This window comes from Triticum aestivum, chromosome 5A, assembly GCF_018294505.1.
Source record: "Triticum aestivum cultivar Chinese Spring chromosome 5A, IWGSC CS RefSeq v2.1, whole genome shotgun sequence".
NCBI classification, from domain to species: Eukaryota; Viridiplantae; Streptophyta; class Magnoliopsida; order Poales; family Poaceae; genus Triticum; species Triticum aestivum.
Window position 1 is genome coordinate 19736708 of NC_057806.1, and position 17893 is coordinate 19754600.

Sequence of the window (17893 nt, forward strand, 5' to 3'; positions counted from 1 at the left end):
TCATCTTCGGCAGGAGCTTGATCGGCTTCGACGAGGCCGCCCTGGGCTGCTTCGGCGCCTTTTCAGTCGGCACCGGAGAGGTGGTCCGAGGGCGCTTGGTCGACTGGGCAACGGTCACAACCCCCTTGCCACGTTCAGTCGAAGGGTCGTGGACAAGCTTCGACCGCCTTTCTGAACGCGGTGGTACGACCTCCTCCTCCTCTTCTTCCTCGTCCTCAACGTCATCTTCATCACCGTCATCATCATCATCGTCATCATCATCCTCTGCAATGTCCGAGTCCCATTCCTCCCCTTCTTGGCTCTCGCCCCCACTCGCCTCACCCTCCTCAGTCGGAGCTTGTGCCCCATTGGGCATCGAGTACAGCTCGGTGAGGACCTACCAGATATCAAGGCAAGGATCAGTCGACCAGTCGGCAGGGTGAACAGAAATGAATGCGACAAGAACGCAGTGAAGAGCAAAGCAAGTGTACCTTGTTTGGATCGCTGTTGTGGTCGAGTGGAGGAATCCTTCTGGCTCCGCGTGGGTTGTCCTTGTTTCCGGTAACGGCTACCATCCATCTTTCCAGAGTGACATCGTCGACTGCTTCTGGATGGACTCGAGTCTCGTCTTCAGTCCCACAGTACAACCACATGCAGTGGCTCCGGAACTGAAGGGGCTGGATGCGACGCCTGAGGAAGACCTCCAGGAGGTCCATACCCGTCACTCCCTCCCGAACCAACTGCACCACGCGCTCCATCAACATCTTCACGTCAGCTTTCTCCTCCGGAATCAACTTCAGAGAGGAGGGCTTGTTCACTCGGTCCATGGTAAACTGTGGGAGTCCACTCGACTGTCCCGGCGTCGACTGGTCCTGGCAGTAGAACTAGGTCGACTGCCAGCCTCTGACTGACTCGGGAAAGGTCATGGGCGGGAAGGTGCTCTTATTCCTCACCTGGATCCCCAGACCCCCACACATTTGGACGACTCGGGTTCTCTCATCACCTGGGCTCGCCTTCTTCACGATCTGAGAGCGACACGTGAATATATGCTTGAACAAACCCCAGTGTGGTCGACAGCCCAGGAAACCCTCACACATGGACATGAACGCGGCAAGATAGGCAATAGAGTTTGGGGTAAAGTGGTGGAGCTGCGCTCCAAAGAAATTCAAGAAGCCACGGAAGAAAACACCCGGCGGCAAAGAAAATCCACGATCAACATGGGTGGCCAAGAGCACACACTCACCCTCTTCTACTGGGGCTGCCACTCCTTCCCCGGAAGCCTCGCAGCTCCATGAGGGATCAAGCCCTCGTTGGCCATGTCGAGGAGGTCATTCTCTGTGATGGTCGACTGGATCCAGTCTCCTTGGACCCAGCCCTTCGGCAGGCGGGATCTGGACGAGGACCCGCCGCGGCTGGTGGATCTCCCCTTTGCCTTCTCCGACGCCGACGCCTTCTTCGCACGTTCCAGCGCCGCCGTCTTCTCCTTGGCCATGGTTGCCGGCGAGATGCGCGAAGGGAAGTGGTGCGGGGGCGAGAGCGAGCATGCTGTGCGGGGAAGAAGGAAGAAGAGAGAGAGAGAGAATGCTGAGGCACAGTACAGAAATCCTCGCCGGGCGCATTTATAAGGTCCCTTCCGAGTGGATGACAGGTGGGCCTGGTCGATCTAATCATATCCAGGAACAGTTATGCAGACGGGACACGTGGCGAAAAAAGCGGCGCGGAGATCGAGGCGTCTATGTCCCGTCCCATCCGAACGCCGCGGTCCGCCCCGCTTCACGCACGTCCCCAAATTTCGCATCCCGCGGAATCCGCGAACAGCAGATCAGTCTGTCAGACACGGGGTTTCCGACGATCCGTCGCTCGGAGATCGTCGAAGCCCGAAAGATCACTCGACGCAAGAATAGAATGGATCGAGTCGACTGAAGACAAGTTGCTCACTATCGACGAAGAGATTCTTTGGTCCAGGACAACGCACGACCAGAGCGCAAAGGTTAATCGGAAACGACATCAGCTCCTTCCTCACTCGAAGCCTCAATCCATTCGGGGGCTAATGATGGGGTTATGTACCTAGGGTAGGGTCATGGACCTGATCTAAGTACCTTACCCAAGGACACCCTTAGAAGAAGTCGCCTTCCAGTCGACCAACGAGGGACACACTCGACTGACTTGAAGGACTCGACCACGAAGACTCACTCGACCATCAGAAGGTCAAGAGGCACTCTGCACTGCAACGGCCGGTAATCAAGTAGACTTTATGATAGTAAAGGCACTTTATGTGGGGAGTTACCAGTAACGCCCCAGACTTAACTCACCTTAAACCCTCTCCTACATGGGCTGGCTGGGGTCCTGGCGCACTCTATATAAGCCACCCCCCCTCCACAGGTAGAAGGGTTCGGCACCTTGTAACTCATATACTCATAATCCACTCGACCGCCTCCGGGCTCCGAGACGTAGGGCTATTACTTCTTCCGAGAAGGGCCTGAACTCGTACATCCCTTGTGTTTACAACCTCTCCATAGCTAGGACCTTGCCTCTCCATACCTACCCCCCACTCTACTGTCAGGCTTAGAACCACGACAGTCGGTGGTAGGCGGCAAACCGGCTTTCGTTATATTAGTCCGTTGGTCCCTAGCCATTTTTCGTGTGCGCATCCTTTCCTGCTTTTGACTCTTGCCAGCCGAACATCCGGTTCTTCGAACTACGGCTTTGGCAAGAGCTAAGCCTGGGTGCCGGCACACTACTTGTCTGACCGCGGGTAAGACTTCTGATATAACTCCAGTCGGCCAGTCTCCGGGCCGACTAGTCAAACCCGGTGCCGAACGGAACAAGTAAATGAAATGACAAGGTCATAAGCATGATACTTTTCATTCGTAGATAAAAGATGGCAGTCCCCGAGCCCTCCTCGGGGGGCCTATTGTCTCGTACTTAGTACAAAAGTTAGCGTGATACATACTGCATTTCAACTGTAAAATCTTCGAAGGAGGTTGGCGTTCCATGGTCGTTCCGACTCCTTGCCGGAGTCGTCTCTCTTGCGTGCCTTGGGCTTCTGCGCGTCGATTAGGTAGTAGGAGTCGTTGCCTAGAGCTCTGCTGATGACGAAGGGGCCCTCCCAAGGGGCCGAGAGCTTGTGCTGGCCGGCTGTTTGCTGGATCAGCCGGAGCACAAGATCGCCCTCTTGGAAGGATCTTGGCCTGACCTTCCGACTGTGGTAGCGGCGCAACCCCTGCTGGTAGATGGCAGACCGGCTGAGGGCTAACAGCCGGCCTTCTTCCAGCAGGTCGACGCCGTCTTCTCGTGCTTCCTTGGCCTCCACCTCTGTGTACATGGTTACCCGGGGCGAGTCGAACTCGATGTCGGTTGGGATGATCGCCTCGGCACCGTACACGAGGAAGAAAGGAGTGAAGCCGGTTGACTTGTTTGGGGTAGTGCGCAGACTCCAGAGGACAGCCGGCAGCTCATCAAGCCAACAGCCGGCTGAACGCTCCAGTGGTACGACCAGTCGGGGCTTGATGCTGGAGAGGATGAGGCCGTTGGCTCGCTCGACCTGGCCGTTTGACTGCGGGTGGGCGACGGACGCTAAGTCCAGCCGGATACCTTGCGTTGCGCAGAAACGTGCCAAGGCTCCTTTGGCAAAATTCATGCCATTGTCGGTGATGATGCTGTGTGGCACGCCGTACCGAGTTGTTATATCTGCGATGAATGTCACGGCAGTCGGCCCATTCAGCTTCTTGATCGGCTTTGCCTCAATCCACTTGGTGAATTTGTCCACGGCGACGAGCAAATGCGTCATGCCGCCGCGCGCTGTCTTGAATGGGCCCACCATGTCCAGTCCCCAAACGGCGAAGGGCCAGGTGAGGGGAATGGTCTTGAGTGCCGAAGCCGGCATGTGTTGCTTGGAGCTGAAGAGTTGGCACCCTTTGTAGTGTTTAACCAATTCTTTGGCGTCGTCCAAAGCAGTCGGCCAAAAGAAACCATGGCGGAAAGCTTTGGCGACGAGTGATCTTGAGGCCGCATGGTGGCCGCATTCTCCTTGGTGGATGTCTCTGAGGATTGCAATGCCCTTCTCCTGCTCGATGCACCGTTGGAGGACTCCAGTGACACTGCGCTTGACGAGCTCTCTGTTGACGATTGTGTATGCTCCGGCTCGGCGTTGGACTTGTCTTGCCTCTGTTTCGTCAGCCGGCAGATCTTTGTTTACTAGGAAGTTGAGGATGGACTGGGCCCATGATGGAGCCGTGACTTCTTCTATTGCCAATGTGGCTACTGCCACCAGGGTGGGCGGGCTGGGTGGCGAAATGCTGGAGTCGGCCGCCGGCTGTTGTGCTGGTGCAGTCCCCGGGCCGGCTACTGCAGTCCCTGAGCCGGGTGTGGCAGTCCCCGAGCCGGTTGCCGAAGTCCCCGGGCCGACTACTGAAGTCCCGGGGTCGCCTGCTTGCTTCTTCGAGCCGGACCCGGCCGCGTCGGGGTCGGGCGGTACGAAAATGGAGTCGGACTCTGGAGACGGCTTGATGGACGGCTTGAGGAGGCGTTGTAGAGCGACGCCGGTTGGTATTGCTTGCCGAGTGGAGCCTATTCGAGCCAGGGCATCGGCTGGCTCATTGTCGGCTCGCGGTACATGGAGGAACTCGCATCCTTCAAAGTATCCGCTGAGTTGTTGAACCAGGAAGCGGTAGCTTGCCATATTTGCGTCCTTGGCGTCCCAGTCGCCGGATGATTGCTGAACCACCAAGTCCGAGTCGCCATAACATAGGATCCGGCGGATGCCGAGTTCCTTGGCAAGCCGGAGCCCATGTATGAGCGCCTCGTACTCGGCTACATTGTTGGAGGCGGCAAAGTGAATCTGCAGCGTGTATCTGAGCTTGTCGCCCTTGGGAGAGGTGAGGACGACGCTGGCTCCCAAGCCGGTGTGCATCTTGGACCCATCGAAGTGCATGCGCCAATGGGTGGAGTCGGGAGCCGGCGGCAGGTACTGGGTCTCGGCCCAGTCGACGAGGAAGTCGGCCAGTGCTTGGGACTTGATGGCAGTGCGGGGCTGGTAGAAGATTGTGTAAGGGGCCAGCTCGATGGCCCATTTCGCCACCCGGCCGGATGCATCCCGGCTGCCTATGATCTCGGCAAGCGGGGCGGTGCATACGACCGTGACGGGATGCTCTTGAAAGTAGGGCTTCAGCTTCTTGGCGGTGAAGTACACGCCGTAACACATCTTCTGGTAGTGCGGGTAGTTCTGCTTTGAGGCGGACAACACCTCGCTCAAATAATACACCGACCTCTGGACTGGCTGGGCTCGGCCTTCTTCTGGGCGTTGGACTACGATGACGGTGCTGACCACCCGGCTGGTTGCGGCAATGTAAAGGAGCATGGGCTCTTTCTCAGTCGGCGCCGCTAGGACGGGCGGCGTGGCCAGCATCTTCTTCAGCTCGTGAAAAGCTTGGTCGGCCTGGTCGTTCCACTTGAAGTGGGTGCTCTTCTTCATGAGGCGGTAGAGAGGGAGAGCTTTCTCTCCGAGCTGGCTGATGAAGCGGTTCAAGGAGGCCAAGCATCCGGTGAACTTCTGGACTTCTCGAAGCTTGGTGGGGATCGCCATTATCTCGATGGCCTTGATCTTTATCGGGTTGCATTTGATGCCGCGTTTAGAGACCAGGAAGCTTAGGAGCTGGCCGGCTGGCACTCCGAACACGCATTTCTCGGGGTTGAGCTTGATTTGGAATCGGCGTAAGTTCTCAAATGTTTCTTTGAGGTCTTCCAGCAAGGTGCCGCGCTTCTCCATCTTCACCACAATGTCGTCCACGTAGACGTGGGCGTTTCTGCCGAGTTGCTTGAGGAGGCACTTCTGCATGCAACGCTGAAAAGTGGCACCGGCATTTCTCAAGCCGAATGTCATAGTCAGGTAGCAGAAGGCTCCAAATGGCGTGATGAAGGCGGTCTTCAGGCGGTCATCCGGATCTAGCTTTATCTGGTGATATCCTGAGTAAGCATCCAGGAAACTCAACAGCTCGCATCCGGCCGTGGAGTCTATCACTTGGTTAATCCTCGGCAGGGCAAAGGGATCTTTAGGGCAGGCCTTGTTGAGGCTTGTGTAGTCTATACACATGCGCCACTTGTTGTTCTTCTTTAGCACGAGGACCGGGTTGGCGAGCCACTCTGGAAAGAAGACTTCCATAATGAAGTCGGCTGCAAGAAGTCAGGCTATCTGCTCCCCTACAATCCTTCTCTTTTCCTCTGATAGTCGGCGGAGGGGCTGCTTGACTGGTTTTGCGTCTTCTCGGACGTGTAGTTTGTGCTTGGCGAATTCCTTCGGAACACCCGGCATGTCCTTGGGGGACCATGCAAAGATGTCCCGATTCTCACGGAGGAAATCGGCGAGCTCGCCTTCCTATTTGCTGTTCAGGCTTGCCCCGATGACAGCAAACCTCTCGGGATGCTCGGGGTCAAGGGGTATCTTCTTGGTCTCTTTAGCCGGCTGGAAAGATCCTTGGGCACCAGACTCCTTGGGGTCGGGGGACAGACTCGGCTGCTTGCCGGCCATGGCCACGACCCGGTCCAACATCTTCTTCTCTTCGGCGATCACAAGGGACTCGGCCAGCCGGCCGCGCACTCGGAGGACTTCTTGTAATCGCCGGCTATGGTGATGACGCCCTTGGAACTCGGTATCTTCATCTTGAGGTATGCATAGTGGGGAACTGCCATGAACCTGGCCAAGGCCGGTCGGCCAAGCAACGCGTGGTAGGGGCTCTCCAGGTCCACCACTTCAAACCAGATCGCTTCCCGGTGGAAATGCTCCTTGTCCCCAAAGAGTACATCAATCTTGATCTTGCCAATGGGGGCGCAGGACAAGCCGGGTACGATGCCATGAAACACTGTCCGAGTTGGCATGAGCTGCTTCGTCTTGACATTTAGCTTCTCCAAGGTGTCACGGTACAGGATGTTGATGCTGCTCCCGCCGTCTATCAGCACGCGGGAGAAGCGGGCAGCGCGTCTGTCCGTCGCGAGGGTGGCTTCCAGGACCAACGCATAAGAGCCGGGAGACGGCATCACCTCTGGGTGGTCAGCCCGGCTCTAGCTGATGGGATTTTCTGACCAATGCATGTGTCTGGTGGGGTCAGCAGCGACCACGCTGACTTCCTGGTGCTCTCGGTGTTTGCCGCGCCGGTCTTCGAGTTGGCTTGTAAAGACGATGTAGGTTGCTTGTTCGTCGGGGAACTCGTCGTGCACGGCTCCGACTGCGGGCCGAGCGGCCGGGGGCGGCGGAGCCGGAGGAGGCGGGCCGGCAGGCGGAGGCGGCGCGAGCCCTTCGCCTTTGGAGATTCGGGTGAGCCAATGGCACTTCCGGGTTGTGTGGTTGGACGGCTTCGCGCCGCTGTGGAATTTGCACGGGGCATCGAGAGTTTGCTCGTAGGAGAAAGCCGGCTGCCAAGCCGGCCGGCCGCCCTTGGGCTTCTTGGGCGCGGGCCGCCCTTCAGGCGACGCGTCTTCAACCGTGGCCACCTGCCGACTGGCGGGAGGCGGCGTAGGGCCCTTGCGCTTGTGATCGTTCGGGTGTGGGCGTCGGCCAGAATCCCCTGCCGGCGTCTTGGGCGCCGGGTTGAGTACTTTCCCAGACGCGTCTACCCAGAGCTCGGTCTTCATCGAAGAGTCGGCGGTGGCGTATTTGTCGGCTATGTCCAGAAGCTCGTCGAGGGTAGTCAGCTCGTCGCAGAGGAGCTTGTGCTTGAGGAGGGTACCTTCTCGGCACCCGGCAGTGAAGTATTCGATGGCTTGCACCTCGTGCACCCCCTCGCAAGAATTGCGGAGCTCGGCCCAACGCGTGAGGTAGTCGCGAGTGGACTCGGCTGGGCCCTATACACACAGGGAGAGCTGCCTGGGCTTGGGAGCCTGCTTGTAGGTGCTGGTGAAGTTGCGGACGAAAGCTTCGGTGAAATCTAGCCAGCTGTTGATGCTGAGAGGCTTGAGGCTGTTGAGCCAGGTCCGCGCCATGCCTTGCAGCATGAGGGGCACGTACTTCACGGCAACGCGCCGCTTGCTGTTGGCTATGCTGACCGCCGTGGAGTAGTCGATCAACCAATCTTCCGGCTTCACGAAGCCGCTGTACTTGGGTGTGTCTCTTGGGAGCGAGAACCCTTTGGGGAAAGGCTCGTCGCGGATGCGGGGGCCGAAACAAGGCAGGCCGACATCGTCTTCTTCTTCCAGCGCCAGGGATCGCGCCAGGCGGTCGATCGATGGCGGGCGCCATTCTCGCCGACTCCTTCGCGGCGACCTAGTCGGCCGCTGAGAGTCGGGTGTGCCACTGGCGGCGGGGTGGGATATCTCTCTCCATGGGGTAGAGGTGGAGGCGGGTTGCCTTGCCATTCCATGGCTCGGGGATGACCGTCCGCGTCTCGCTCGATGGAGATTCGGGTCCGGCTTTGGCTGGCCGCCGGCTCTCTCTCGGGCCACGTGTGGGTATTGCTCGTAGTGGGCGTCTGGGACGTCGCGCCGTGATCTCGGCGTGGGGGAGGGCTTCCCGCGCGGGCGTCGGCTTCGTGCCGCCGTGCGGCCGCGTCAATCAGCTGCTGGATGCGCCGGGTCATGTGGGGGAGTTCTTCGGCCTCCAAGCCGTCCAACTCGTCCACGGCCGCCTGGGTGGCACGCAAGTTCTCGAGCGGAGTGGCATAGACTGGGCGGTCGACTCCCAGCGCGTCGGCAATGACGGCGCCACGTTGCTTGACAACGCCGGCCCGGCTTGGCCCGCCCGGGGCCGGCGTGCCGAAGGCGGCGTGGTCAGCTTCGCGCTGGTAGGACTCAGTGAGGCGTCTCACGAAAGCCAGCCTCCGGCCCTCTGCGAGGAGGGCGAGGCGGCGTGCCTCCAGTGCTTCGTCGGCGGCGTCAGTCGGGAGGGGGATGGACAAGTCGTGGGCCGCCGCATGCAGGGCGTCGTGGGCGCTCTCGTCGGCCGGGCCGCCGTGGCCGACGACCATCACCTCGGTGGTGATAGTATCGCGGCCGTCGGTCTAAGGAAGCGGGTCGTTATAGATCGCGACGTTGGTGGGGAAGGTGTCGAAGGAGGCCGTGTCGGAGTCGACAGGCATCGGGTCGGTGGAGCCAACCGACTCCAGATCCGCAGCGGGCTCGCTGGAGACATGGAGCTGGCCGAGGAGGTTGGCCAGGTGGTCGGTGCCCGCATCGGAGGCGAGCTCGTCGATGAGATCGGCGAGGCTGCTCGCCGCGCAGATGCTGGTGACGCCTTGCAGCGTGTCGTGGCAAGCGCCATCGGGCGTGCCGGGCTGGCTACGCTCGCTGGGGAGGAAGAGGGTTCCCGTCCAGAACAGGTCTCCGGACGATGGTGCACCTGGCCCCACGGTGGGCGCCAAATGTCGGGTGGTAGGTGCGACATATGCCAACGGGTGGCTTATCATTGTGGGAGCCAGTAAGACATCGCCGGTGCCTGGAAACGGGATGAGGCGAAGACATGCACGCCGGTGAATCTTACCCAGCTTCGGGGCTCTCCGTGGAGATAACACCCCTACTGCTGCTCTGCGGGGTCTCCGCATGATCACTAGATGGACAAGTAGCTACATAATGCTTCTTGAGCTGTTTTGGTGGAAGGAGGAAGAAGGGCACGGCTAGCTTGCCTCTTCTCCTCGTATGGTGTCTAAAACTAGCTAGGGGTCGAACCCTTTGCATGGGCGCCCCGGGGGGTTTATATAGGCCTACCCCTCGGGGGTACAATGGTAATCCGGCTGGGCGCGGGGCCCAGTCGTCTGTGACTACGCTCGCTGGCTTCTGCGCCGGCCGCTGGGACCCGCCGACTGGTGGGTCCCGCCGGCTGCCGGCTCCTCGGTCGACAGGCAGGCCCCACAGTCCAGGGCCCGGTCAGTGGCTGGTTACTGTTGCTCTATTCTGATGACATGGGCTTCGTCGTGGTAGGCGTGGCTATAGTACCGCCGCCTGGTGGGCGATTACTGTAGCCTCACCGTGTCTTGTCTCCTTAATGGGGCATCTCCTTCGAGGAAGATGGCAAGCCGGCTGCGGGGAGCCGGCTCTCTCTTGGGCCGACTGGGGGGAGGTGTGGCCGCCTTCGGGTGTCTCTCTGCCCGAAGGGACCTACCACCCGTGGGCCGCGCTGGTAGTCCGTCGTGGATGGCGTCAGGGTCGACATGGCAACAGTATTGCGCCGGGCGGGTCATGGCCACCCGTACGGCGCACTGTGTCGGTCGTGCTCCGAGATTTGGGGGTGGCAGGCTTCACTGTAGCCACGCCCCGCCTCATCGTCGCTAGGTGGATGCAAACTTTGAGGGTACGATCTCGACCGCTTTATGGGAGTCGGCCTCTTGGAGTCGGCCTTCTCGTGGCCGGCTTCTCGAAGTCGGCCCTCCCATGGCTTTCTTCATGAGGGCTAAAGCCGGGCCGCCTTCCGAGAGCCGGCCTGGGTGACAGCCGGCAAGGGGAAGGCGGCCCCATGTCTTGGGTCCTTGAGAGCCGGACGGGCTCGTAATTTTTTCAGAAGGGCCAAGGGAAGCCGGCTAGGCTACCCATGGCTATTTACTCCGACATTATCCTTAGTGGAATAAGGATATGTTTCTCGATTATGGAGGTGACAAAAGGTTCGTCGTAAAGAGTTACGTCGATGCAAGCTTTGATACAGATCTGGATGACTCTAAGTCTCGATCTAGATACATATTGAAAGTGGGAGAAATTAGTTAGAGTAGCTTCGTGCAGAGCATTGTAGACATAGAAATTTGCAAAATACATACGGATCTGAATTTTGGCAGACCCGTTGACTAAGCTTCTCTCACAAGCAAAACATGATCACACATTAGTACTCTTTGGGTGTTAATCACATAGAGATGTGAACTAGATTACTGACTCTAGTAAACCCTTTGAGTGTTGGTCACATGATGATGTGAACTATGGGTGTTAATCACATGATGATGTGAACTATTGATGTTAAATCACATGGCGATGTGATCTAGATTATTGACTCTAGTGCAAGTGGGAGACTGAAGGAAATATGCCCTAGAGGCAATAATAAAGTTATTATTTATTTCCTTATTTCATGATAAATGTTTATTATTCATGCTAGAATTGTATTAACCGAAAACATAATACATGTGTGAATGCATAGACAAATAGAGTGTCACTAGTATGCCTCTACTTGACTAGCTCGTTGATCAAAGATGGTTATGTTTCCTAACCATGGACATGAGTTGTCATTTGATTAACGGGATCACATCATTAGGAGAATGATGTGATTGACATGACCCATTCCATTAGCTTAGCACCCGATCGTTTAGTATGTTGCTATTGCTTACTTCATGACTTATACATGTTCCTATGACTATGAGATTATGCAACTCCCATTTGCCGGAGGAACACTTTGTGTGCTACCAAACGTCACAACATAACTGGGTGATTATAAAGGTGCTCTACAGGTGTCTCCAAAGGTACATGTTGGGTTGGCGTATTTCGAGATTAGGATTTGTCACTCTGATTGTTGGAGAGGTATCTCTGGGCCCTCTCGGTAATGCACATCACTTAAGCCTTGCAAGCAATGCAACTAATGAGTTAGTTGCGAGATGATGTATTACGGAACGAGTAAAGAGACTTGCCGGTAACGAGATTGAACTAGGTATTGAGACACCGACGATCGAATCTCGGGCAAGTAACATACCGATAACAAAGGGAACAACGTATGTTGTTATGCGGTCTGACCGATAAAAGATCTTCGTAGAATATGTAGGAGCCAATATGAGCATCCAGGTTCCGCTATTGGTTATTGATCGGAGACGTGTCTCGGTCATGTCTACATTGTTCTCGAACCCGTAGGGTTCGCACGCTTAACGTTACGATGACAGTTTCATTATGAGTTTATATATTTTGATGTACCGAATGTTGTTCGGAGTCCCGGATTTGATCATGGACATGACGAGGAGTCTCGAAATGGTCGAGACATAAAGATTTATATATTGGAAGCCTATGTTTGGACATCGGAAGTGTTCCGGGTGAAATCGGCATTTTACCGGAGTACCGGGAGGTTACCGGAACCCCCCGGTAACCTAATGGGCCTTAATGGGCCTAGTGGAGGAAGAGGAGAGGAGGCCTAGGGGCAGCCGCGCGCCCCTCCCCCCCCCCCAAGTCCGAATTGGACAAGGAGGGGGGCGCCCCCCCCCTTTCCTTTCCCCCCTCTCTTCCTCCCCCCCTCAAGTCCTAATCCAACTAGGGAAAGGGGGGAGTCCTACTCCCGGTGGGAGTAGGACTCCTCCGGCGCGCCTCCTCCTAGGGCCGGCCGCACCCCCCCCCCCTTGCTCCTTTATATACGGCACTACTAGATTTCCCATTATAACCGAGGGTCAAATTACCGTCGAATATTTTCCTTCACCGTCATCTTTCTTTATAACCGACGGTACACCGTCGGCAATCTCCCGTCATCTATGCTTGGTCGGCCATTACAATAATAGCCGACGGTACCGTAGGTTAATACATTTTTCCACGGTATTTAGCTGACGGTGAGCCGTCGGTCATATTTTGGTCGCGAGCCAGTTCCCCAAAACTCGACAATGCTCATATCTGATGGTTTCCCTTCGGGAATTTATTTCCTGACAGTTATAAATTCCCCTCGACTTTTGCAATAGGTGACGGCATATTTGGCCCCTCGGGGTTCATTATAACTAAGAGGAGAACCAAACTATCAGCTAGTATAATCACTGGTTGTGCATACACCCCTTCATTTATTCGTATAGTTGAGAGGCCGACGAACACCCTCAATATATATATAGGGTAACGCTATTCTAAGCGTGAGTGTAGAATAGCTTATTCTACACCCCCTAGTAACGCTATATACAAAATCTAGTAAAACGGTGTATGAAATGTAGTAATTTAGAAAATATTTTTTTACTACCCAAGTTTGTAATTTAGTATATTTTTATGAAAATTACTATATTTTGCATATTGTGTTACTATATTTTGTATGTACCGTTATTGGGGTGTAGAATAAGCTATTTTACACTCACACTTAGTTTAGCGTTACTATATATATATATATATAACAACGCTGAGAAGTTGGCATATTGTGTAGCTCAGATGTTCGTTGCATGGTAGGCCATTGGTAGGCCATTAGTCACCCTTAGAGGATTGCTTTTCATTTCAAATATATCACATAATTGCGCAGCCCACACATGACCAAGTAACATATATTGTATATAGCACAGCTTTCAAAATATCAGAAGAGTTGCATCAAAATTACATTGATCGTGATGAACAATCTAGGAAGTTTTAAATGCAAAAAAAATGTAACTAAGATATAATGGTCCAAGCATTATGCATAAGCTAAATTGACCAAAACCCCATGACTTCACTTTGTTGAACGTCTTGAAGAAAGATCACTAGACTCATCACCCTTCATCACCATGTGGATCATAATGCTCGTCGCCAAATAGATCATAACAATCATCGCCATAGACATCATCACCCTTGCCATAGATCATGATTCTTCCAGTACTGTCTCCCATTCCTAAGAAATGATTAGACTAGATGTAAGGGAGATGAAAATGATGTACTGTAGTTGAAATTTAATTGAGGGTACAAAAAAGGAACTTAGATGTTCTAATTGACTGGTTAGATATCTAACAGTATGACTACATATTCACCTTTTGGTCCTTCACAGGCAATTTTCAGGGTTACATGAATCAGCAGGAACGCAACTCCAAATAATAGACTGAGTACTACACGTTGCTCTGTGTACAAAAGGAATATACCAATAAACTGCACTAATGTCAATTTCATTATAAGTTTGCAACGGTTAAGAACACATCATGCTTTTCAAATTACTTGTAACATTAGTATAATTCGAAGCACATGATAATTTTCTAATTAACTATAACAATACTATGTCCAGAACCCGCATGTACTATGGTTACACCAAGATGGCCATGTGATACAGGTAAAAAAAGCCTTATCTGAAAGACGCATATGTCGTGTCGATAATCGATTCATTGGCTTGTTGAAGTTGTAAAATGATAACCAAGTACAAATTAAATGTACAATGGACATCTGCAACCTCACTGAAGTATATATACTAGCACTTATATTTTGCAGTCTGATGACACAACAGAAGCAGTAGACTAGCATAACACTATTGGCTAGTTTGGGCATACAATAAATACAAAAAAACAGATTAAGAATGCCATGTAAAGAAAGATGTAAATATAATTTTTCATTCAAACAAATTAAATAGCAGTAGCACACTACTCTCCACCAACAATAGTTTAGGTTATATTGCGCATACCAAATTAAGCAACTTCTTATGTTTCGTATGACAGGTCACAATCATTCTTCATGTTAAGCTACCATTATTTCTGTATGCACTTCCAAAAAAAATTCAATACTGTCCACATTTTTAGATAAAGAGAGAGGCACCCCTCTAGTTCCGTTACTAAAAAGAAACCAAGTTTGCTGGACATTCTCAAAAGCATCAAGGTCTGGAAAGCTGAAGACCAAAAGAGGCAAAGCTAGTACCACTACAGGAAACAGTTAATTTGCCGTCTGTAGATCACAGACGGTAAAGGCCTAAATCCAGACGGCAAAGATTTTGCCGTCAGGAGGCAGACGGCAAACTCAGACGGCAAAGTATAATCGGCAAAGAATACTTTGCCGTCAGCTTTTTATCGTGAAGACGGCAAAGACTTTGCCGTCAGCCAAATCTGCTTCGCCGTTAGCCTTATAAATAACAGACGGCAAAGAATGAAGTCTTTGCCGTCAGTCAAAACGTTTCCTTTGCCGTCACTAAAACTAAACTACAGACGGCGAAGATTGTTTTTTATTTTAAAAAAAATTACGTCAGTTTTTTTTAGGTTAAAAATTACGTCAGTTGAAGCGTTCGGTGGTCGCCGGGGTAGCCAAATCCTGCAACCGATGTCACTGCCGGGGGAGGTCTAGTGCTCGGGGCAGAGAGGAGGAGGTTGTGGAGTCTCAGGCGCGGCGGGGTCCGGCGAGGGGCGGCTCAGGCGCGGCGGGATCCAGCGAGGGATGGTTGCGGCGGGTCCGGTGAGTGACGGTCCCGGCGTAGTCCGGTGAGGGGCGGAGAGGAGGAGGTTGGGGAGGCCCGGCCGCGTCGGGGTCGTGCGAGGGGAGGCCGTGGCGGGGAATGGAGAGGAGCGTCCGCGGAGGAGTCCGGCGAGGGGCTGAGAGGAGGAGGTCGGGGAGGCTCGGCCGCGGCGGGGAAAGGAGAGGAGCGGCCGCAGGGGAGTCCGGCGAGGGATGGAGAGGCAAAGTCCGGCGAGGGGTCCGGAGACGAGCAGTCGGGGCAGGAATGATTCCGCGAGGCCTCCAGCTTGGATGGCTGCAGGAGGCGGACGCGGCGGCGTGTGGAGCAGGGAGGAGGCAAGCGGAGGCCGTGGGAGGCGCGCGGAGTCGGCCGGCCAGGCGGAGGCCGTCGGAGGTGCGCGGAGGCGGGCGCCCGGGCGGAGGGCGGAGGAGGCGCGCGGAGGCCAGCGGAGGACGGCGGCGTGCGTACTGCGTGGTCGCACGAAGACGGGAGGAGGCCAGCGGCGACGGGGTCCGGCGAGGCAGCGGTGGCTTGTGGAGTGGGCGGTGGCAGGGGAAGCACGGGCGGGGGCGCAGGGCATCTCAATGGTGGGTGTGGGTGGGTGGGACGTGCGTGGTGGGTGGGGCCCTTGCATTGGTGGGTGGAGAGAGAGGACGTGGGGGCGTGGGAGACTGATCCGGGAGCATGTGGAGAGGATCGTGCCAGCTCATCGATCCAGGAGATCAATCCGCGAGATGTGTTTCTTTGCTTTGCCGTCTGCCTCTACTGCTACAGATGGCAAAAATATTTGCCGTCTAAATTTTTTAATACACACGGCAAAGTATGCATTATGCCGTCTGTAATACAAAATACAGACGGTAAAGATCTTTGCCGTCTGTATTTATTTTTGTAGATGGAAAAATAAGCTTTTTGTCGTCTGTGTTTTTTATCGCAGACGGCAAAGTATATTTTGCCATTAGTTTTTCTTTGCCGTCTTTTGTTAATGGCAAACCTTTTCTTTGCCGTCTGCCCGACGAAAAGCAGACGGCAAAGACGCCTCTAGACGGCAAAGACGCCTCCTGAGGGAAAAACAAAAGCTAGAAAGGAGGACGCCTGACAAGGATCAAACATGCTAGATCATATTGTCTAATGTTGAAATATTATTCTCTGTGCAAATGATTTTACTGTAATTGATTATAGCAACATCTTTTCCTATATGAGTTTAACCAAATTGTGCCATCGCACCTTAATTAAGATGGATTTAATAGATAGATATCTCAGTTATGAGCCACATCTGGGAAAATAAGGCATAAACAGGTGCATACATCATATATAGTACAATAGTACCACGTAGGCAGTGAGGTAAGCCAAGAAATCAGGCTCAAATAAAAAGAGCATGTCTCAAAGCAAGTTATCCACAGCATGCTCATGTTGTCCAGAACTAAATTGGCGCATAACTAAATGGGTAAGACATGATGGACTAACCTTTTCAGTTAGTCTTGACGAGCATCATCTCACCCTCTTTCAAAGCCGCCTTTAGAATCTGATGTGCCCTGTATTTATCAAACTGTAAGAACCCCTGCTCTACATCTTTGAGAAAGAACACACGGGACATGATGTTAAGATGTCAGTGGCTGCTTCATCCTTAGGCATACAAGTTAAATGTTACAGAACTACAAAATACTGAGAAGAAAAGCAAAAGTGAGATTACAAAACTTACAATTACATCTACGAACCAAAACTGAAGGAAAAAGAACTAGGAATGTGCGTACTATGACATGAATGGAGGACCTCTTCAACGTTAGTTGGTTTGCTTACAGGGACTGCTAGTTAAGCTATACAGTAGTATCAAGTATACATGCCAGTCCTGATTACACGCTGATATCGGGTCTCCTCTCTTATGTACTATTCCCAACTGCTGCAACTAGCTAGCCTTGACCAAACATGCATGCATCAACACAAGCTAGCCAGCTCAACTCACCGGCGCCAAATGGCCACTTGCTAGTTAATCAAACTATTTTTCAACACATAGGCTTGACTTTATTTTCCAAACTAATTGGCTCGGCTTTGTTTTTGAACAACCATACAAAGGAAAAAAAGACCTAAACAGACATGCAAACAACCATGGCCTCGTTATAGAACTTGAAACTCACCACCACACTAGCCCTTCATGGCACCATCTCCTCCATCTCCCCGCTATTCAACTTGAACAACAGGAGCAAATCCTGCACCCCAACCACCAGAACACAATCCAACCATCCATTACAAAAGCACACGTACACATGCCACATATATGACCTGCTCGACGAATTGCGCAAAGCCCAGGCGATCGGACCTGGTACAGGCGGGCCGAGGCAGGAGTGGGCGTGGTCCACTCGGCGACATCAGGGGGCCACCCGGATGAGGAGGAGCTTCAGGAAGGGGCCGATACATGGCGTAGGAGGTGAAGGGAGAGAGAGAGAGCCCATGAAGAAGATCGCCGCGGTCCCGAGGAGCGGCGTCGAGCACCTATTGGATGGGGGCGACGAGGTCAAGCCGGCCAGAGCTCGCAGCGTAGTGACCGAGGGCTGCCAGATCTGCGAGCCAACAAGATGGAGACGGGAGTCAAAAGGACATTTTCGCATCGGGAGGAAAAGCTAAAGGGCTGGGTGACGTTGCTGGACCAGGGAGAGAGACAAGGGTGGAAGTGCGCGCCGGATCAACGGGCGACGGCGGGATTGGCGCGTGGTGGCGGACTGGCGGGGATGGGGGAAAGAGAAGGAGCGGCGTGGGAGGTTTCATCAGAGGGAAAAGGGGGTGAGAGATGGGAGGACGTGGCCACGTACGATAAAATTTGTTATCAAGAGGGAAATATTGAACGGAGTATGTCAGAAGTACAGTAATTATTTTTAGATTTTCTATAAAAATTAATTCCTT

At 53.8% G+C, this 17893-nt stretch overlaps 1 long non-coding RNA gene across 1 annotated transcript; it reads right to left on the reverse strand.

Annotated features, from left to right (window-relative positions):
* Positions 1–13133: 13133 nt before the first annotated feature.
* Positions 13134–17783, reverse strand: LOC123106380 (uncharacterized). The gene is made up of 4 exons (XR_006451311.1): positions 17641–17783; positions 17131–17553; positions 16463–16530; positions 13134–13465 (listed from the first exon to the last, which is right to left on the reverse strand). It is a non-coding gene; the product is annotated as an uncharacterized lncRNA (long non-coding RNA).
* Between the last annotated feature and the right edge of the window lie 110 nt (positions 17784–17893).